This window comes from Schistocerca nitens, chromosome 3 (genome assembly GCF_023898315.1).
Source record: "Schistocerca nitens isolate TAMUIC-IGC-003100 chromosome 3, iqSchNite1.1, whole genome shotgun sequence".
NCBI classification, from domain to species: Eukaryota; Metazoa; Arthropoda; class Insecta; order Orthoptera; family Acrididae; genus Schistocerca; species Schistocerca nitens.
The window spans coordinates 111,370,491-111,392,500 of record NC_064616.1 but is presented as its reverse complement, the minus strand read 5'-3'; positions in this window follow the sequence as shown (position 1 = coordinate 111,392,500).

Sequence of the window (22,010 nt, the reverse complement as noted above, 5' to 3'; positions counted from 1 at the left end):
GACACTCATAGGGTAGCCAATGCCTCGTCACCAGCATAATCACATCAGCAACTTCAAGAAATCCCTGGCAAAAGTTACAATGACTCTTAAGATACACAACTAGTGGCGTAGCTATCAGGCAGACTGGAAAGAGTATCTAAAAAATGTGTATTTGGGTGAAGAACTGGCAGGAATCTCTATGACTCTCTTGAGGTAGCCAATGCCTCGTCACCAGCAGAATCAAATCAGCAACTTCTAGAAACCCCTGGCAAAAGTAACGATGTTTCTCTTAAGATACACAACTAGTGGCGTATCGCTTCAGGCACACTGGAAACAGTATCTAAAAAATGTGTATTTGGGTGAGCAACTGGCACGAAAATGGTTCAAATGGTTCAAATGGCTCTGAGCACTATGGGACTCAACTGCTGTGGTCATTAGTAACCTAGAACTTAGAACTACTTAAACCTAACTAACCTAAGGACAGCACACAACACCCAGCCATCACGTGGCACGAAACACTGTGACTCTCTTAGGGTAGCCAATATCTCGTCACCAGTATAATCACAGCTTCAAAGTCAAGAAACCGCTGGCAAGAGTAACGATGTTTCTCTTAAGATACACAACTAGTGGCGTATCGCTTCAGGCAGACTGGCCACAGTATCTCAAAATGTGTATTTGGGTGAGCAACTGGCAGGAAGCACTATGACTCTCTTAAGGTAGCCAATGCCTCGTCACCAACATAATCTCATCACCAACTTCAAGAAACCGCTTGCAAAGGTAACGAAGCTTCTCATAAGATACACAGCTAGTGGGGTGTCACTTGAGGCAGACTGGCCAAAGTATCAATAAAATGTGTATTTGGGTGAGCAACTAACAGGAATCACTATGACACTCATAGGGTAGCCAATGCCTCGTCACCAGCGTAATCACATCAGCAACTTCAAGAAACCCCTGGCAAAAGTTACAATGACTCTTAAGATACACAACTAGTGGCGTAGCTATCAGGCAGACTGGAAAGAGTATCTAAAAAATGTGTATTTGGGTGAAGAGCTGGCAGGAATCTCTATGACTCTCTTGAGGTAGCCAATGCCTCGTCACCAGTAGAATCAAATGAGCATCTTCTAGAAACCCCTGGCAAAAGTAGCGATGTTTCTCTTAAGATACACAACTAGTGGCGTATCGCTTCAGGCACACTGGAAACAGTATCTAAAAAATGTGTATTTGTGTGAGCAACTGGCACGAAACACTGTGACTCTCTTAGGGTAGCCAATATCTCGTCACCAGTATAATCACAGCTTCAAAGTCAAGAAACCGCTGGCAAGAGTAACGATGTTTCTCTTAAGATACACAACTAGTGGCGTATCGCTTCAGGCAGACTGGCCACAGTATCTCAAAATGTGTATTTGGGTGAGCAACTGGCAGGAAGCACTATGACTCTCTTAAGGTAGCCAATGCTTCGTCACCAACATAATCCCATCTCCAACTTCAAGAAACCGCTTGCAAAGGTAACGAAGCTTCTCATAAGATACACAGCTAGTGGGGTGTCACTTGAGGCAGACTGGCCAAAATGTAAAAAAAATGTGTATTTGGGTAAGCAACTAGCAGGAATCACTATGACACTCATAGGGTAGCCAATGCCTCGTCAGCAGCATAATCACATCAGCAACTTCAAGAAATCCCTGGCAAAAGTTACAATGACTCTTAAGATACACAACTAGTGGCGTAGCTATCAGGCAGACTGGAAAGAGTATCTAAAAAATGTGTATTTGGGTGAAGAACTGGCAGGAATCTCTATGACTCTCTTGAGGTAGCCAATGCCTCGTCACCAGCAGAATCAAATCAGCAACTTCTAGAAACCCCTGGCAAAAGTAACGATGTTTCTCTTAAGATACACAACTAGTGGCGTATCGCTTCAGGCACACTGGAAACAGTATCTAAAAAATGTGTATTTGTGTGAGCAACTGGCACGAAACACTGTGACTCTCTTAGGGTAGCCAATATCTCGTCACCAGTATAATCACAGCTTCAAAGTCAAGAAACCGCTGGCAAGAGTAACGATGTTTCTCTTAAGATACACAACTAGTGGCGTATCGCTTCAGGCAGACTGGCCACAGTATCTCAAAATGTGTATTTGGGTGAGCAACTGGCAGGAAGCACTATGACTCTCTTAAGGTAGCCAATGCTTCGTCACCAACATAATCCCATCTCCAACTTCAAGAAACCGCTTGCAAAGGTAACGAAGCTTCTCATAAGATACACAGCTAGTGGGGTGTCACTTGAGGCAGACTGGCCAAAGTATCAAAAAAATGTGTATTTGGGTAAGCAACTAGCAGGAATCACTATGACACTCATAGGGTAGCCAATGCCTCGTCACCAGCATAATCACATCAGCAACTTCAAGAAACCCCTGGCAAAAGTTACAATGACTCTTAAGATACACAACTAGTGGCGTAGCTATCAGGCAGACTGGAAAGAGTATCTAAAAAATGTGTATTTGGGTGAAGAACTGGCAGGAATCTCTATGACTCTCTTGAGGTAGCCAATGCCTCGTCACCAGCAGAATCAAATCAGCAACTTCTAGAAACCCCTGGCAAAAGTAACGATGTTTCTCTTAAGATACACAACTAGTGGCGTATCGCTTCAGGCACACTGGAAACAGTATCTAAAAAATGTGTATTTGGGTGAGCAACTGGCACGAAAATGGTTCAAATGGTTCAAATGGCTCTGAGCACTATGGGACTCAACTGCTGTGGTCATTAGTCCCCTAGAACTTAGAACTACTTAAACCTAACTAACCTAAGGACAGCACACAACACCCAGCCATCACGTGGCACGAAACACTGTGACTCTCTTAGGGTAGCCAATATCTCGTCACCAGTATAATCACAGCTTCAAAGTCAAGAAACCGCTGGCAAGAGTAACGATGTTTCTCTTAAGATACACAACTAGTGGCGTATCGCTTCAGGCAGACTGGCCACAGTATCTCAAAATGTGTATTTGGGTGAGCATCTGGCAGGAAGCACTATGACTCTCTTAAGGTAGCCAATGCCTCGTCACCAACATAATCTCATCACCAACTTCAAGAAACCGCTTGCAAAGGTAACGAAGCTTCTCATAAGATACACAGCTAGTGGGGTGTCACTTGAGGCAGACTGGCCAAAGTATCAAAAAAATGTGTATTTGGGTGAGCAACTAACAGGAATCACTATGACACTCATAGGGTAGCCAATGCCTCGTCACCAGCATAATCACATCAGCAACTTCAAGAAACCCCTGGCAAAAGTTACAATGACTCTTAAGATACACAACTAGTGTCGTAGCTATCAGTCAGACTGGAAAGAGTATCTAAAAAATGTGTATTTGGGTGAAGAGCTGGCAGGAATCTCTATGACTCTCTTGAGGTAGCCAATGCCTCGTCACCAGTAGAATCAAATGAGCATCTTCTAGAAACCCATGGCAAAAGTAGCGATGTTTCTCTTAAGATACACAACTAGTGGCGTATCGCTTCAGGCAGACTGGCCACAGTATCTCAAAATGTGTATTTGGGTGAGCAACTGGCAGGAAGCACTATGACTCTCTTAAGGTAGCCAATGCTTCGTCACCAACATAATCCCATCTCCAACTTCAAGAAACCGCTTGCAAAGGTAACGAAGCTTCTCATAAGATACACAGCTAGTGGGGTGTCACTTGAGGCAGACTGGCCAAAATATCAAAAAAATGTGTATTTGGGTAAGCAACTAGCAGGAATCACTATGACACTCATAGGGTAGCCAATGCCTCGTCACCAGCATAATCACATCAGCAACTTCAAGAAATCCCTGGCAAAAGTTACAATGACTCTTAAGATACACAACTAGTGGCGTAGCTATCAGGCAGACTGGAAAGAGTATCTAAAAAATGTGTATTTGGGTGAAGAACTGGCAGGAATCTCTATGACTCTCTTGAGGTAGCCAATGCCTCGTCACCAGCAGAATCAAATCAGCAACTTCTAGAAACCCCTGGCAAAAGTAACGATGTTTCTCTTAAGATACACAACTAGTGGCGTATCGCTTCAGGCACACTGGAAACAGTATCTAAAAAATGTGTATTTGGGTGAGCAACTGGCACGAAACACTGTGACTCTCTTAGGGTAGCCAATATCTCGTCACCAGTATAATCACAGCTTCAAAGTCAAGAAACCGCTGGCAAGAGTAACGATGTTTCTCTTAAGATACACAACTAGTGGCGTATCGCTTCAGGCAGACTGGCCACAGTATCTCAAAATGTGTATTTGGGTGAGCATCTGGCAGGAAGCACTATGAATCTCTTAAGGTAGCCAATGCCTCGTCACCAACATAATCTCATCACCAACTTCAAGAAACCGCTTGCAAAGGTAACGAAGCTTCTCATAGGATACACAGCTAGTGGTGTGTCACTTGAGGCAGACTGGCCAAAGTATCAAAAAAATGTGTATTTGGGTGAGCAACTAACAGGAATCACTATGACACTCATAGGGTAGCCAATGCCTCGTCACCAGCATAATCACATCAGCAACTTCAAGAAACCCCTGGCAAAAGTTACAATGACTCTTAAGATACACAACTAGTGTCGTAGCTATCAGGCAGACTGGAAAGAGTATCTAAAAAATGTGTATTTGGGTGAAGAGCTGGCAGGAATCTCTATGACTCTCTTGAGGTAGCCAATGCCTCGTCACCAGTAGAATCAAATCAGCATCTTCTAGAAACCCCTGGCAAAAGTAGCGATGTTTCTCTTAAGATACACTACTAGTGGCGTATCGCTTCAGGCACACTGGAAACAGTATCTAAAAAATGTGTATTTGTGTGAGCAACTGGCACGAAACACTGTGACTCTCTTAGGGTAGCCAATATCTCGTCACCAGTATAATCACAGCTTCAAAGTCAAGAAACCGCTGGCAAGAGTAACGATGTTTCTCTTAAGATACACAACTAGTGGCGTATCGCTTCAGGCAGACTGGCCACAGTATCTCAAAATGTGTATTTGGGTGAGCATCTGGCAGGAAGCACTATGAATCTCTTAAGGTAGCCAATGCCTCGTCACCAACATAATCTCATCACCAACTTCAAGAAACCGCTTGCAAAGGTAACGAAGCTTCTCATAAGATACACAGCTAGAGGTGTGTCACTTGAGGCAGACTGGCCAAAGTATCAAAAAAATGTGTATTTGGGTGAGCAACTAACAGGAATCACTATGACACTCATAGGGTAGCCAATGCCTCGTCACCAGCATAATCACATCAGCAACTTCAAGAAACCCCTGGCAAAAGTTACAATGACTCTTAAGATACACAACTAGTGTCGTAGCTATCAGGCAGACTGGAAAGAGTATCTAAAAAATGTGTATTTGGGTGAAGAACTGGCAGGAATCTCTATGACTCTCTTGAGGTAGCCAATGCCTCGTCACCAGCAGAATCAAATCAGCAACTTCTAGAAACCCCTGGCAAAAGTAACGATGTTTCTCTTAAGATACACAACTAGTGGCGTATCGCTTCAGGCACACTGGAAACAGTATCTAAAAAATGTGTATTTGGGTGAGCAACTGGCACGAAAATGGTTCAAATGGTTCAAATGGCTCTGAGCACTATGGGACTCAACTGCTGTGGTCATTAGTCCCCTAGAACTTAGAACTACTTAAACCTAACTAACCTAAGGACAGCACACAACACCCAGCCATCACGTGGCACGAAACACTGTGACTCTCTTAGGGTAGCCAATATCTCGTCACCAGTATAATCACAGCTTCAAAGTCAAGAAACCGCTGGCAAGAGTAACGATGTTTCTCTTAAGATACACAACTAGTGGCGTATCGCTTCAGGCAGACTGGCCACAGTATCTCAAAATGTGTATTTGGGTGAGCATCTGGCAGGAAGCACTATGACTCTCTTAAGGTAGCCAATGCCTCGTCACCAACATAATCTCATCACCAACTTCAAGAAACCGCTTGCAAAGGTAACGAAGCTTCTCATAAGATACACAGCTAGTGGGGTGTCACTTGAGGCAGACTGGCCAAAGTATCAAAAAAATGTGCATTTGGGTGAGCAACTAACAGGAATCACTATGACACTCATAGGGTAGCCAATGCCTCGTCACCAGCATAATCACATCAGCAACTTCAAGAAACCCCTGGCAAAAGTTACAATGACTCTTAAGATACACAACTAGTGTCGTAGCTATCAGGCAGACTGGAAAGAGTATCTAAAAAATGTGTATTTGGGTGAAGAGCTGGCAGGAATCTCTATGACTCTCTTGAGGTAGCCAATGCCTCGTCACCAGTAGAATCAAATCAGCATCTTCTAGAAACCCCTGGCAAAAGTAGCAATGTTTCTCTTAAGATACACTACTAGTGGCGTATCGCTTCAGGCACACTGGAAACAGTATCTAAAAAATGTGTATTTGTGTGAGCAACTGGCACGAAACACTGTGACTCTCTTAGGGTAGCCAATATCTCGTCACCAGTATAATCACAGCTTCAAAGTCAAGAAACCGCTGGCAAGAGTAACGATGTTTCTCTTAAGATACACAACTAGTGGCGTATCGCTTCAGGCAGACTGGAAACAGTATTTAAAAAATGTGTATTTGGGTGAGCAACTGGCACGAAAATGGTTCAAATGGTTCAAATGGCTCTGAGCACTATGGGACTCAACTGCTGTGGTCATTAGTCCCCTAGAACTTAGAACTACTTAAACCTAACTAACCTAAGGACAGCACACAACACCCAGCCATCACGTGGCACGAAACACTGTGACTCTCTTAGGGTAGCCAATATCTCGTCACCAGTATAATCACAGCTTCAAAGTCAAGAAACCGCTGGCAAGAGTAACGATGTTTCTCTTAAGATACACAACTAGTGGCGTATCGCTTCAGGCAGACTGGCCACAGTATCTCAAAATGTGTATTTGGGTGAGCAACTGGCAGGAAGCACTATGACTCTCTTAAGGTAGCCAATGCTTCGTCACCAACATAATCCCATCTCCAACTTCAAGAAACCGCTTGCAAAGGTAACGAAGCTTCTCATAAGATACACAGCTAGTGGGGTGTCACTTGAGGCAGACTGGCCAAAGTATCAAAAAAATGTGTATTTGGGTAAGCAACTAGCAGGAATCACTATGACACTCATAGGGTAGCCAATGCCTCGTCACCAGCATAATCACATCAGCAACTTCAAGAAATCCCTGGCAAAAGTTACAATGACTCTTAAGATACACAACTAGTGGCGTAGCTATCAGGCAGACTGGAAAGAGTATCTAAAAAATGTGTATTTGGGTGAAGAACTGGCAGGAATCTCTATGACTCTCTTGAGGTAGCCAATGCCTCGTCACCAGCAGAATCAAATCAGCAACTTCTAGAAACCCCTGGCAAAAGTAACGATGTTTCTCTTAAGATACACAACTAGTGGCGTATCGCTTCAGGCACACTGGAAACAGTATCTAAAAAATGTGTATTTGGGTGAGCAACTGGCACGAAAATGGTTCAAATGGTTCAAATGGCTCTGAGCACTATGGGACTCAACTGCTGTGGTCATTAGTAACCTAGAACTTAGAACTACTTAAACCTAACTAACCTAAGGACAGCACACAACACCCAGCCATCACGTGGCACGAAACACTGTGACTCTCTTAGGGTAGCCAATATCTCGTCACCAGTATAATCACAGCTTCAAAGTCAAGAAACCGCTGGCAAGAGTAACGATGTTTCTCTTAAGATACACAACTAGTGGCGTATCGCTTCAGGCAGACTGGCCACAGTATCTCAAAATGTGTATTTGGGTGAGCAACTGGCAGGAAGCACTATGACCCTCTTAAGGTAGCCAATGCCTCGTCACCAACATAATCTCATCACCAACTTCAAGAAACCGCTTGCAAAGGTAACGAAGCTTCTCATAAGATACACAGCTAGTGGGGTGTCACTTGAGGCAGACTGGCCAAAGTATCAATAAAATGTGTATTTGGGTGAGCAACTAACAGGAATCACTATGACACTCATAGGGTAGCCAATGCCTCGTCACCAGCGTAATCACATCAGCAACTTCAAGAAACCCCTGGCAAAAGTTACAATGACTCTTAAGATACACAACTAGTGGCGTAGCTATCAGGCAGACTGGAAAGAGTATCTAAAAAATGTGTATTTGGGTGAAGAGCTGGCAGGAATCTCTATGACTCTCTTGAGGTAGCCAATGCCTCGTCACCAGTAGAATCAAATGAGCATCTTCTAGAAACCCCTGGCAAAAGTAGCGATGTTTCTCTTAAGATACACAACTAGTGGCGTATCGCTTCAGGCACACTGGAAACAGTATCTAAAAAATGTGTATTTGTGTGAGCAACTGGCACGAAACACTGTGACTCTCTTAGGGTAGCCAATATCTCGTCACCAGTATAATCACAGCTTCAAAGTCAAGAAACCGCTGGCAAGAGTAACGATGTTTCTCTTAAGATACACAACTAGTGGCGTATCGCTTCAGGCAGACTGGCCACAGTATCTCAAAATGTGTATTTGGGTGAGCAACTGGCAGGAAGCACTATGACTCTCTTAAGGTAGCCAATGCTTCGTCACCAACATAATCCCATCTCCAACTTCAAGAAACCGCTTGCAAAGGTAACGAAGCTTCTCATAAGATACACAGCTAGTGGGGTGTCACTTGAGGCAGACTGGCCAAAATGTAAAAAAAATGTGTATTTGGGTAAGCAACTAGCAGGAATCACTATGACACTCATAGGGTAGCCAATGCCTCGTCACCAGCATAATCACATCAGCAACTTCAAGAAATCCCTGGCAAAAGTTACAATGACTCTTAAGATACACAACTAGTGGCGTAGCTATCAGGCAGACTGGAAAGAGTATCTAAAAAATGTGTATTTGGGTGAAGAACTGGCAGGAATCTCTATGACTCTCTTGAGGTAGCCAATGCCTCGTCACCAGCAGAATCAAATCAGCAACTTCTAGAAACCCCTGGCAAAAGTAACGATGTTTCTCTTAAGATACACAACTAGTGGCGTATCGCTTCAGGCACACTGGAAACAGTATCTAAAAAATGTGTATTTGGGTGAGCAACTGGCACGAAACACTGTGACTCTCTTAGGGTAGCCAATATCTCGTCACCAGTATAATCACAGCTTCAAAGTCAAGAAACCGCTGGCAAGAGTAACGATGTTTCTCTTAAGATACACAACTAGTGGCGTATCGCTTCAGGCAGACTGGCCACAGTATCTCAAAATGTGTATTTGGGTGAGCATCTGGCAGGAAGCACTATGAATCTCTTAAGGTAGCCAATGCCTCGTCACCAACATAATCTCATCACCAACTTCAAGAAACCGCTTGCAAAGGTAACGAAGCTTCTCATAAGATACACAGCTAGTGGTGTGTCACTTGAGGCAGACTGGCCAAAGTATCAAAAAAATGTGTATTTGGGTGAGCAACTAACAGGAATCACTATGACACTCATAGGGTAGCCAATGCCTCGTCACCAGCATAATCACATCAGCAACTTCAAGAAACCCCTGGCAAAAGTTACAATGACTCTTAAGATACACAACTAGTGTCGTAGCTATCAGGCAGACTGGAAAGAGTATCTAAAAAATGTGTATTTGGGTGAAGAGCTGGCAGGAATCTCTATGACTCTCTTGAGGTAGCCAATGCCTCGTCACCAGTAGAATCAAATCAGCATCTTCTAGAAACCCCTGGCAAAAGTAGCGTTGTTTCTCTTAAGATACACTACTAGTGGCGTATCGCTTCAGGCACACTGGAAACAGTATCTAAAAAATGTGTATTTGTGTGAGCAACTGGCACGAAACACTGTGACTCTCTTAGGGTAGCCAATATCTCGTCACCAGTATAATCACAGCTTCAAAGTCAAGAAACCGCTGGCAAGAGTAACGATGTTTCTCTTAAGATACACAACTAGTGGCGTATCGCTTCAGGCAGACTGGCCACAGTATCTCAAAATGTGTATTTGGGTGAGCAACTGGCAGGAAGCACTATGACTCTCTTAAGGTAGCCAATGCTTCGTCACCAACATAATCCCATCTCCAACTTCAAGAAACCGCTTGCAAAGGTAACGAAGCTTCTCATAAGATACACAGCTAGTGGGGTGTCACTTGAGGCAGACTGGCCAAAATGTAAAAAAAATGTGTATTTGGGTAAGCAACTAGCAGGAATCACTATGACACTCATAGGGTAGCCAATGCCTCGTCACCAGCATAATCACATCAGCAACTTCAAGAAATCCCTGGCAAAAGTTACAATGACTCTTAAGATACACAACTAGTGGCGTAGCTATCAGGCAGACTGGAAAGAGTATCTAAAAAATGTGTATTTGGGTGAAGAACTGGCAGGAATCTCTATGACTCTCTTGAGGTAGCCAATGCCTCGTCACCAGCAGAATCAAATCAGCAACTTCTAGAAACCCCTGGCAAAAGTAACGATGTTTCTCTTAAGATACACAACTAGTGGCGTATCGCTTCAGGCACACTGGAAACAGTATCTAAAAAATGTGTATTTGGGTGAGCAACTGGCACGAAACACTGTGACTCTCTTAGGGTAGCCAATATCTCGTCACCAGTATAATCACAGCTTCAAAGTCAAGAAACCGCTGGCAAGAGTAACGATGTTTCTCTTAAGATACACAACTAGTGGCGTATCGCTTCAGGCAGACTGGCCACAGTATCTCAAAATGTGTATTTGGGTGAGCAACTGGCAGGAAGCACTATGACTCTCTTAAGGTAGCCAATGCTTCGTCACCAACATAATCCCATCTCCAACTTCAAGAAACCGCTTGCAAAGGTAACGAAGCTTCTCATAAGATACACAGCTAGTGGGGTGTCACTTGAGGCAGACTGGCCAAAATGTAAAAAAAATGTGTATTTGGGTAAGCAACTAGCAGGAATCACTATGACACTCATAGGGTAGCCAATGCCTCGTCACCAGCATAATCACATCAGCAACTTCAAGAAATCCCTGGCAAAAGTTACAATGACTCTTAAGATACACAACTAGTGGCGTAGCTATCAGGCAGACTGGAAAGAGTATCTAAAAAATGTGTATTTGGGTGAAGAACTGGCAGGAATCTCTATGACTCTCTTGAGGTAGCCAATGCCTCGTCACCAGCAGAATCAAATCAGCAACTTCTAGAAACCCCTGGCAAAAGTAACGATGTTTCTCTTAAGATACACAACTAGTGGCGTATCGCTTCAGGCACACTGGAAACAGTATCTAAAAAATGTGTATTTGGGTGAGCAACTGGCACGAAACACTGTGACTCTCTTAGGGTAGCCAATATCTCGTCACCAGTATAATCACAGCTTCAAAGTCAAGAAACCGCTGGCAAGAGTAACGATGTTTCTCTTAAGATACACAACTAGTGGCGTATCGCTTCAGGCAGACTGGCCACAGTATCTCAAAATGTGTATTTGGGTGAGCATCTGGCAGGAAGCACTATGAATCTCTTAAGGTAGCCAATGCCTCGTCACCAACATAATCTCATCACCAACTTCAAGAAACCGCTTGCAAAGGTAACGAAGCTTCTCATAAGATACACAGCTAGTGGTGTGTCACTTGAGGCAGACTGGCCAAAGTATCAAAAAAATGTGTATTTGGGTGAGCAACTAACAGGAATCACTATGACACTCATAGGGTAGCCAATGCCTCGTCACCAGCATAATCACATCAGCAACTTCAAGAAACCCCTGGCAAAAGTTACAATGACTCTTAAGATACACAACTAGTGTCGTAGCTATCAGGCAGACTGGAAAGAGTATCTAAAAAATGTGTATTTGGGTGAAGAGCTGGCAGGAATCTCTATGACTCTCTTGAGGTAGCCAATGCCTCGTCACCAGTAGAATCAAATCAGCATCTTCTAGAAACCCCTGGCAAAAGTAGCGATGTTTCTCTTAAGATACACTACTAGTGGCGTATCGCTTCAGGCACACTGGAAACAGTATCTAAAAAATGTGTATTTGTGTGAGCAACTGGCACGAAACACTGTGACTCTCTTAGGGTAGCCAATATCTCGTCACCAGTATAATCACAGCTTCAAAGTCAAGAAACCGCTGGCAAGAGTAACGATGTTTCTCTTAAGATACACAACTAGTGGCGTATCGCTTCAGGCAGACTGGCCACAGTATCTCAAAATGTGTATTTGGGTGAGCAACTGGCAGGAAGCACTATGACTCTCTTAAGGTAGCCAATGCTTCGTCACCAACATAATCCCATCTCCAACTTCAAGAAACCGCTTGCAAAGGTAACGAAGCTTCTCATAAGATACACAGCTAGTGGGGTGTCACTTGAGGCAGACTGGCCAAAGTATCAAAAAAATGTGTATTTGGGTAAGCAACTAGCAGGAATCACTATGACACTCATAGGGTAGCCAATGCCTCGTCACCAGCATAATCACATCAGCAACTTCAAGAAATCCCTGGCAAAAGTTACAATGACTCTTAAGATACACAACTAGTGGCGTAGCTATCAGGCAGACTGGAAAGAGTATCTAAAAAATGTGTATTTGGGTGAAGAACTGGCAGGAATCTCTATGACTCTCTTGAGGTAGCCAATGCCTCGTCACCAGCAGAATCAAATCAGCAACTTCTAGAAACCCCTGGCAAAAGTAACGATGTTTCTCTTAAGATACACAACTAGTGGCGTATCGCTTCAGGCACACTGGAAACAGTATTTAAAAAATGTGTATTTGGGTGAGCAACTGGCACGAAAATGGTTCAAATGGTTCAAATGGCTCTGAGCACTATGGGACACAACTGCTGTGGTCATTAGTCCCCTAGAACTTAGAACTACTTAAACCTAACTAACCTAAGGACAGCACACAACACCCAGCCATCACGTGGCACGAAACACTGTGACTCTCTTAGGGTAGCCAATATCTCGTCACCAGTATAATCACAGCTTCAAAGTCAAGAAACCGCTGGCAAGAGTAACGATGTTTCTCTTAAGATACACAACTAGTGGCGTATCGCTTCAGGCAGACTGGCCACAGTATCTCAAAATGTGTATTTGGGTGAGCATCTGGCAGGAAGCACTATGACTCTCTTAAGGTAGCCAATGCCTCGTCACCAACATAATCTCATCACCAACTTCAAGAAACCGCTTGCAAAGGTAACGAAGCTTCTCATAAGATACACAGCTAGTGGGGTGTCACTTGAGGCAGACTGGCCAAAGTATCAAAAAAATGTGTATTTGGGTGAGCAACTAACAGGAATCACTATGACACTCATAGGGTAGCCAATGCCTCGTCACCAGCATAATCACATCAGCAACTTCAAGAAACCCCTGGCAAAAGTTACAATGACTCTTAAGATACACAACTAGTGTCGTAGCTATCAGGCAGACTGGAAAGAGTATCTAAAAAATGTGTATTTGGGTGAAGAGCTGGCAGGAATCTCTATGACTCTCTTGAGGTAGCCAATGCCTCGTCACCAGTAGAATCAAATGAGCATCTTCTAGAAACCCATGGCAAAAGTAGCGATGTTTCTCTTAAGATACACAACTAGTGGCGTATCGCTTCAGGCAGACTGGCCACAGTATCTCAAAATGTGTATTTGGGTGAGCAACTGGCAGGAAGCACTATGACTCTCTTAAGGTAGCCAATGCTTCGTCACCAACATAATCCCATCTCCAACTTCAAGAAACCGCTTGCAAAGGTAACGAAGCTTCTCATAAGATACACAGCTAGTGGGGTGTCACTTGAGGCAGACTGGCCAAAATATCAAAAAAATGTGTATTTGGGTAAGCAACTAGCAGGAATCACTATGACACTCATAGGGTAGCCAATGCCTCGTCACCAGCATAATCACATCAGCAACTTCAAGAAATCCCTGGCAAAAGTTACAATGACTCTTAAGATACACAACTAGTGGCGTAGCTATCAGGCAGACTGGAAAGAGTATCTAAAAAATGTGTATTTGGGTGAAGAACTGGGAGGAATCTCTATGACTCTCTTGAGGTAGCCAATGCCTCGTCACCAGCAGAATCAAATCAGCAACTTCTAGAAACCCCTGGCAAAAGTAACGATGTTTCTCTTAAGATACACAACTAGTGGCGTATCGCTTCAGGCACACTGGAAACAGTATCTAAAAAATGTGTATTTGGGTGAGCAACTGGCACGAAACACTGTGACTCTCTTAGGGTAGCCAATATCTCGTCACCAGTATAATCACAGCTTCAAAGTCAAGAAACCGCTGGCAAGAGTAACGATGTTTCTCTTAAGATACACAACTAGTGGCGTATCGCTTCAGGCAGACTGGCCACAGTATCTCAAAATGTGTATTTGGGTGAGCATCTGGCAGGAAGCACTATGAATCTCTTAAGGTAGCCAATGCCTCGTCACCAACATAATCTCATCACCAACTTCAAGAAACCGCTTGCAAAGGTAACGAAGCTTCTCATAAGATACACAGCTAGTGGTGTGTCACTTGAGGCAGACTGGCCAAAGTATCAAAAAAATGTGTATTTGGGTGAGCAACTAACAGGAATCACTATGACACTCATAGGGTAGCCAATGCCTCGTCACCAGCATAATCACATCAGCAACTTCAAGAAACCCCTGGCAAAAGTTACAATGACTCTTAAGATACACAACTAGTGTCGTAGCTATCAGGCAGACTGGAAAGAGTATCTAAAAAATGTGTATTTGGGTGAAGAGCTGGCAGGAATCTCTATGACTCTCTTGAGGTAGCCAATGCCTCGTCACCAGTAGAATCAAATCAGCATCTTCTAGAAACCCCTGGCAAAAGTAGCGATGTTTCTCTTAAGATACACTACTAGTGGCGTATCGCTTCAGGCACACTGGAAACAGTATCTAAAAAATGTGTATTTGTGTGAGCAACTGGCACGAAACACTGTGACTCTCTTAGGGTAGCCAATATCTCGTCACCAGTATAATCACAGCTTCAAAGTCAAGAAACCGCTGGCAAGAGTAACGATGTTTCTCTTAAGATACACAACTAGTGGCGTATCGCTTCAGGCAGACTGGCCACAGTATCTCAAAATGTGTATTTGGGTGAGCATCTGGCAGGAAGCACTATGAATCTCTTAAGGTAGCCAATGCCTCGTCACCAACATAATCTCATCACCAACTTCAAGAAACCGCTTGCAAAGGTAACGAAGCTTCTCATAAGATACACAGCTAGTGGTGTGTCACTTGAGGCAGACTGGCCAAAGTATCAAAAAAATGTGTATTTGGGTGAGCAACTAACAGGAACCACTATGACACTCATAGGGTAGCCAATGCCTCGTCACCAGCATAATCACATCAGCAACTTCAAGAAACCCCTGGCAAAAGTTACAATGACTCTTAAGATACACAACTAGTGTCGTAGCTATCAGGCAGACTGGAAAGAGTATCTAAAAAATGTGTATTTGGGTGAAGAGCTGGCAGGAATCTCTATGACTCTCTTGAGGTAGCCAATGCCTCGTCACCAGTAGAATCAAATCAGCATCTTCTAGAAACCCCTGGCAAAAGTAGCGATGTTTCTCTTAAGATACACTACTAGTGGCGTATCGCTTCAGGCACACTGGAAACAGTATCTAAAAAATGTGTATTTGTGTGAGCAACTGGCACGAAACACTGTGACTCTCTTAGGGTAGCCAATATCTCGTCACCAGTATAATCACAGCTTCAAAGTCAAGAAACCGCTGGCAAGAGTAACGATGTTTCTCTTAAGATACACAACTAGTGGCGTATCGCTTCAGGCAGACTGGCCACAGTATCTCAAAATGTGTATTTGGGTGAGCAACTGGCAGGAAGCACTATGACTCTCTTAAGGTAGCCAATGCTTCGTCACCAACATAATCCCATCTCCAACTTCAAGAAACCGCTTGCAAAGGTAACGAAGCTTCTCATAAGATACACAGCTAGTGGGGTGTCACTTGAGGCAGACTGGCCAAAGTATCAAAAAAATGTGTATTTGGGTAAGCAACTAGCAGGAATCACTATGACACTCATAGGGTAGCCAATGCCTCGTCACCAGCATAATCACATCAGCAACTTCAAGAAATCCCTGGCAAAAGTTACAATGACTCTTAAGATACACAACTAGTGGCGTAGCTATCAGGCAGACTGGAAAGAGTATCTAAAAAATGTGTATTTGGGTGAAGAACTGGCAGGAATCTCTATGACTCTCTTGAGGTAGCCAATGCCTCGTCACCAGCAGAATAAAATCAGCAACTTCTAGAAACCCCTGGCAAAAGTAACGATGTTTCTCTTAAGATACACAACTAGTGGCGTATCGCTTCAGGCAGACTGGCCACAGTATCTCAAAATGTGTATTTGGGTGAGCATCTGGCAGGAAGCACTATGACTCTCTTAAGGTAGCCAATGCCTCGTCACCAACATAATCTCATCACCAACTTCAAGAAACCGCTTGCAAAGGTAACGAAGCTTCTCATAAGATACACAGCTAGTGGGGTGTCACTTGAGGCAGACTGGCCAAAGTATCAAAAAAATGTGTATTTGGGTGAGCAACTAACAGGAATCACTATGACACTCATAGGGTAGCCAATGCCTCGTCACCAGCATAATCACATCAGCAACTTCAAGAAACCCCTGGCAAAAGTTACAATGACTCTTAAGATACACAACTAGTGTCGTAGCTATCAGGCAGACTGGAAAGAGTATCTAAAAAATGTGTATTTGGGTGAAGAGCTGGCAGGAATCTCTATGACTCTCTTGAGGTAGCCAATGCCTCGTCACCAGCAGAATCAAATCAGCAACTTCTAGAAACCCCTGGCAAAAGTAACGATGTTTCTCTTAAGATACACAACTAGTGGCGTATCGCTTCAGGCACACTGGAAACAGTATCTAAAAAATGTGTATTTGTGTGAGCAACTGGCACGAAACACTGTGACTCTCTTAGGGTAGCCAATATCTCGTCACCAGTATAATCACAGCTTCAAAGTCAAGAAACCGCTGGCAAGAGTAACGATGTTTCTCTTAAGATACACAACTAGTGGCGTATCGCTTCAGGCAGACTGGCCACAGTATCTCAAAATGTGTATTTGGGTGAGCAACTGGCAGGAAGCACTATGACTCTCTTAAGGTAGCCAATGCTTCGTCACCAACATAATCCCATCTCCAACTTCAAGAAACCGCTTGCAAAGGTAACGAAGCTTCTCATAAGATACACAGCTAGTGGGGTGTCACTTGAGGCAGACTGGCCAAAGTATCAAAAAAATGTGTATTTGGGTAAGCAACTAGCAGGAATCACTATGACACTCATAGGGTAGCCAATGCCTCGTCACCAGCATAATCACATCAGCAACTTCAAGAAATCCCTGGCAAAAGTTACAATGACTCTTAAGATACACAACTAGTGGCGTAGCTATCAGGCAGACTGGAAAGAGTATCTAAAAAATGTGTATTTGGGTGAAGAACTGGCAGGAATCTCTATGACTCTCTTGAGGTAGCCAATGCCTCGTCACCAGCAGAATCAAATCAGCAACTTCTAGAAACCCCTGGCAAAAGTAACGATGTTTCTCTTAAGATACACAACTAGTGGCGTATCGCTTCAGGCACACTGGAAACAGTATCTAAAAAATGTGTATTTGGGTGAGCAACTGGCACGAAAATGGTTCAAATGGTTCAAATGGCTCTGAGCACTATGGGACTCAACTGCTGTGGTCATTAGTCCCCTAGAACTTAGAACTACTTAAACCTAACTAACCTAAGGACAGCACACAACACCCAGCCATCACGTGGCACGAAACACTGTGACTCTCTTAGGGTAGCCAATATCTCGTCACCAGTATAATCACAGCTTCAAAGTCAAGAAACCGCTGGCAAGAGTAACGATGTTTCTCTTAAGATACACAACTAGTGGCGTATCGCTTCAGGCAGACTGGCCACAGTATCTCAAAATGTGTATTTGGGTGAGCATCTGGCAGGAAGCACTATGACTCTCTTAAGGTAGCCAATGCCTCGTCACCAACATAATCTCATCACCAACTTCAAGAAACCGCTTGCAAAGGTAACGAAGCTTCTCATAAGATACACAGCTAGTGGGGTGTCACTTGAGGCAGACTGGCCAAAGTATCAAAAAAATGTGTATTTGGGTGAGCAACTAACAGGAATCACTATGACACTCATAGGGTAGCCAATGCCTCGTCACCAGCATAATCACATCAGCAACTTCAAGAAACCCCTGGCAAAAGTTACAATGACTCTTAAGATACACAACTAGTGTCGTAGCTATCAGGCAGACTGGAAAGAGTATCTAAAAAATGTGTATTTGGGTGAAGAGCTGGCAGGAATCTCTATGACTCTCTTGAGGTAGCCAATGCCTCGTCACCAGTAGAATCAAATGAGCATCTTCTAGAAACCCATGGCAAAAGTAGCGATGTTTCTCTTAAGATACACAACTAGTGGCGTATCGCTTCAGGCAGACTGGCCACAGTATCTCAAAATGTGTATTTGGGTGAGCAACTGGCAGGAAGCACTATGACTCTCTTAAGGTAGCCAATGCTTCGTCACCAACATAATCCCATCTCCAACTTCAAGAAACCGCTTGCAAAGGTAACGAAGCTTCTCATAAGATACACAGCTAGTGGGGTGTCACTTGAGGCAGACTGGCCAAAATATCAAAAAAATGTGTATTTGGGTAAGCAACTAGCAGGAATCACTATGACACTCATAGGGTAGCCAATGCCTCGTCACCAGCATAATCACATCAGCAACTTCAAGAAATCCCTGGCAAAAGTTACAATGACTCTTAAGATACACAACTAGTGGCGTAGCTATCAGGCAGACTGGAAAGAGTATCTAAAAAATGTGTATTTGGGTGAAGAACTGGGAGGAATCTCTATGACTCTCTTGAGGTAGCCAATGCCTCGTCACCAGCAGAATCAAATCAGCAACTTCTAGAAACCCCTGGCAAAAGTAACGATGTTTCTCTTAAGATACACAACTAGTGGCGTATCGCTTCAGGCACACTGGAAACAGTATCTAAAAAATGTGTATTTGGGTGAGCAACTGGCACGAAACACTGTGACTCTCTTAGGGTAGCCAATATCTCGTCACCAGTATAATCACAGCTTCAAAGTCAAGAAACCGCTGGCAAGAGTAACGATGTTTCTCTTAAGATACACAACTAGTGGCGTATCGCTTCAGGCAGACTGGCCACAGTATCTCAAAATGTGTATTTGGGTGAGCAACTGGCAGGAAGCACTATGACTCTCTTAAGGTAGCCAATGCTTCGTCACCAACATAATCCCATCTCCAACTTCAAGAAACCGCTTGCAAAGGTAACGAAGCTTCTCATAAGATACACAGCTAGTGGGGTGTCACTTGAGGCAGACTGGCCAAAGTATCAAAAAAATGTGTATTTGGGTAAGCAACTAGCAGGAATCACTATGACACTCATAGGGTAGCCAATGCCTCGTCACCAGCATAATCACATCAGCAACTTCAAGAAATCCCTGGCAAAAGTTACAATGACTCTTAAGATACACAACTAGTGGCGTAGCTATCAGGCAGACTGGAAAGAGTATCTAAAAAATGTGTATTTGGGTGAAGAACTGGCAGGAATCTCTATGACTCTCTTGAGGTAGCCAATGCCTCGTCACCAGCAGAATCAAATCAGCAACTTCTAGAAACCCCTGGCAAAAGTAACGATGTTTCTCTTAAGATACACAACTAGTGGCGTATCGCTTCAGGCACACTGGAAACAGTATCTAAAAAATGTGTATTTGGGTGAGCAACTGGCACGAAAATGGTTCAAATGGTTCAAATGGCTCTGAGCACTATGGGACTCAACTGCTGTGGTCATTAGTCCCCTAGAACTTAGAACTACTTAAACCTAACTAACCTAAGGACAGCACACAACACCCAGCCATCACGTGGCACGAAACACTGTGACTCTCTTAGGGTAGCCAATATCTCGTCACCAGTATAATCACAGCTTCAAAGTCAAGAAACCGCTGGCAAGAGTAACGATGTTTCTCTTAAGATACACAACTAGTGGCGTATCGCTTCAGGCAGACTGGCCACAGTATCTCAAAATGTGTATTTGGGTGAGCATCTGGCAGGAAGCACTATGACTCTCTTAAGGTAGCCAATGCCTCGTCACCAACATAATCTCATCACCAACTTCAAGAAACCGCTTGCAAAGGTAACGAAGCTTCTCATAAGATACACAGCTAGTGGGGTGTCACTTGAGGCAGACTGGCCAAAGTATCAAAAAAATGTGTATTTGGGTGAGCAACTAACAGGAATCACTATGACACTCATAGGGTAGCCAATGCCTCGTCACCAGCATAATCACATCAGCAACTTCAAGAAACCCCTGGCAAAAGTTACAATGACTCTTAAGATACACAACTAGTGTCGTAGCTATCAGGCAGACTGGAAAGAGTATCTAAAAAATGTGTATTTGGGTGAAGAGCTGGCAGGAATCTCTATGACTCTCTTGAGGTAGCCAATGCCTCGTCACCAGTAGAATCAAATGAGCATCTTCTAGAAACCCATGGCAAAAGTAGCGATGTTTCTCTTAAGATACACAACTAGTGGCGTATCGCTTCAGGCAGACTGGCCACAGTATCTCAAAATGTGTATTTGGGTGAGCAACTGGCAGGAAGCACTATGACTCTCTTAAGGTAGCCAATGCTTCGTCACCAACATAATCCCATCTCCAACTTCAAGAAACCGCTTGCAAAGGTAACGAAGCTTCTCATAAGATACACAGCTAGTGGGGTGTCACTTGAGGCAGACTGGCCAAAATATCAAAAAAATGTGTATTTGGGTAAGCAACTAGCAGGAATCACTATGACACTCATAGGGTAGCCAATGCCTCGTCACCAGCATAATCACATCAGCAACTTCAAGAAATCCCTGGCAAAAGTTACAATGACTCTTAAGATACACAACTAGTGGCGTAGCTATCAGGCAGACTGGAAAGAGTATCTAAAAAATGTGTATTTGGGTGAAGAACTGGGAGGAATCTCTATGACTCTCTTGAGGTAGCCAATGCCTCGTCACCAGCAGAATCAAATCAGCAACTTCTAGAAACCCCTGGCAAAAGTAACGATGTTTCTCTTAAGATACACAACTAGTGGCGTATCGCTTCAGGCACACTGGAAACAGTATCTAAAAAATGTGTATTTGGGTGAGCAACTGGCACGAAACACTGTGACTCTCTTAGGGTAGCCAATATCTCGTCACCAGTATAATCACAGCTTCAAAGTCAAGAAACCGCTGGCAAGAGTAACGATGTTTCTCTTAAGATACACAACTAGTGGCGTATCGCTTCAGGCAGACTGGCCACAGTATCTCAAAATGTGTATTTGGGTGAGCATCTGGCAGGAAGCACTATGAATCTCTTAAGGTAGCCAATGCCTCGTCACCAACATAATCTCATCACCAACTTCAAGAAACCGCTTGCAAAGGTAACGAAGCTTCTCATAAGATACACAGCTAGTGGTGTGTCACTTGAGGCAGACTGGCCAAAGTATCAAAAAAATGTGTATTTGGGTGAGCAACTAACAGGAATCACTATGACACTCATAGGGTAGCCAATGCCTCGTCACCAGCATAATCACATCAGCAACTTCAAGAAACCCCTGGCAAAAGTTACAATGACTCTTAAGATACACAACTAGTGTCGTAGCTATCAGGCAGACTGGAAAGAGTATCTAAAAAATGTGTATTTGGGTGAAGAGCTGGCAGGAATCTCTATGACTCTCTTGAGGTAGCCAATGCCTCGTCACCAGTAGAATCAAATCAGCATCTTCTAGAAACCCCTGGCAAAAGTAGCGATGTTTCTCTTAAGATACACTACTAGTGGCGTATCGCTTCAGGCACACTGGAAACAGTATCTAAAAAATGTGTATTTGTGTGAGCAACTGGCACGAAACACTGTGACTCTCTTAGGGTAGCCAATATCTCGTCACCAGTATAATCACAGCTTCAAAGTCAAGAAACCGCTGGCAAGAGTAACGATGTTTCTCTTAAGATACACAACTAGTGGCGTATCGCTTCAGGCAGACTGGCCACAGTATCTCAAAATGTGTATTTGGGTGAGC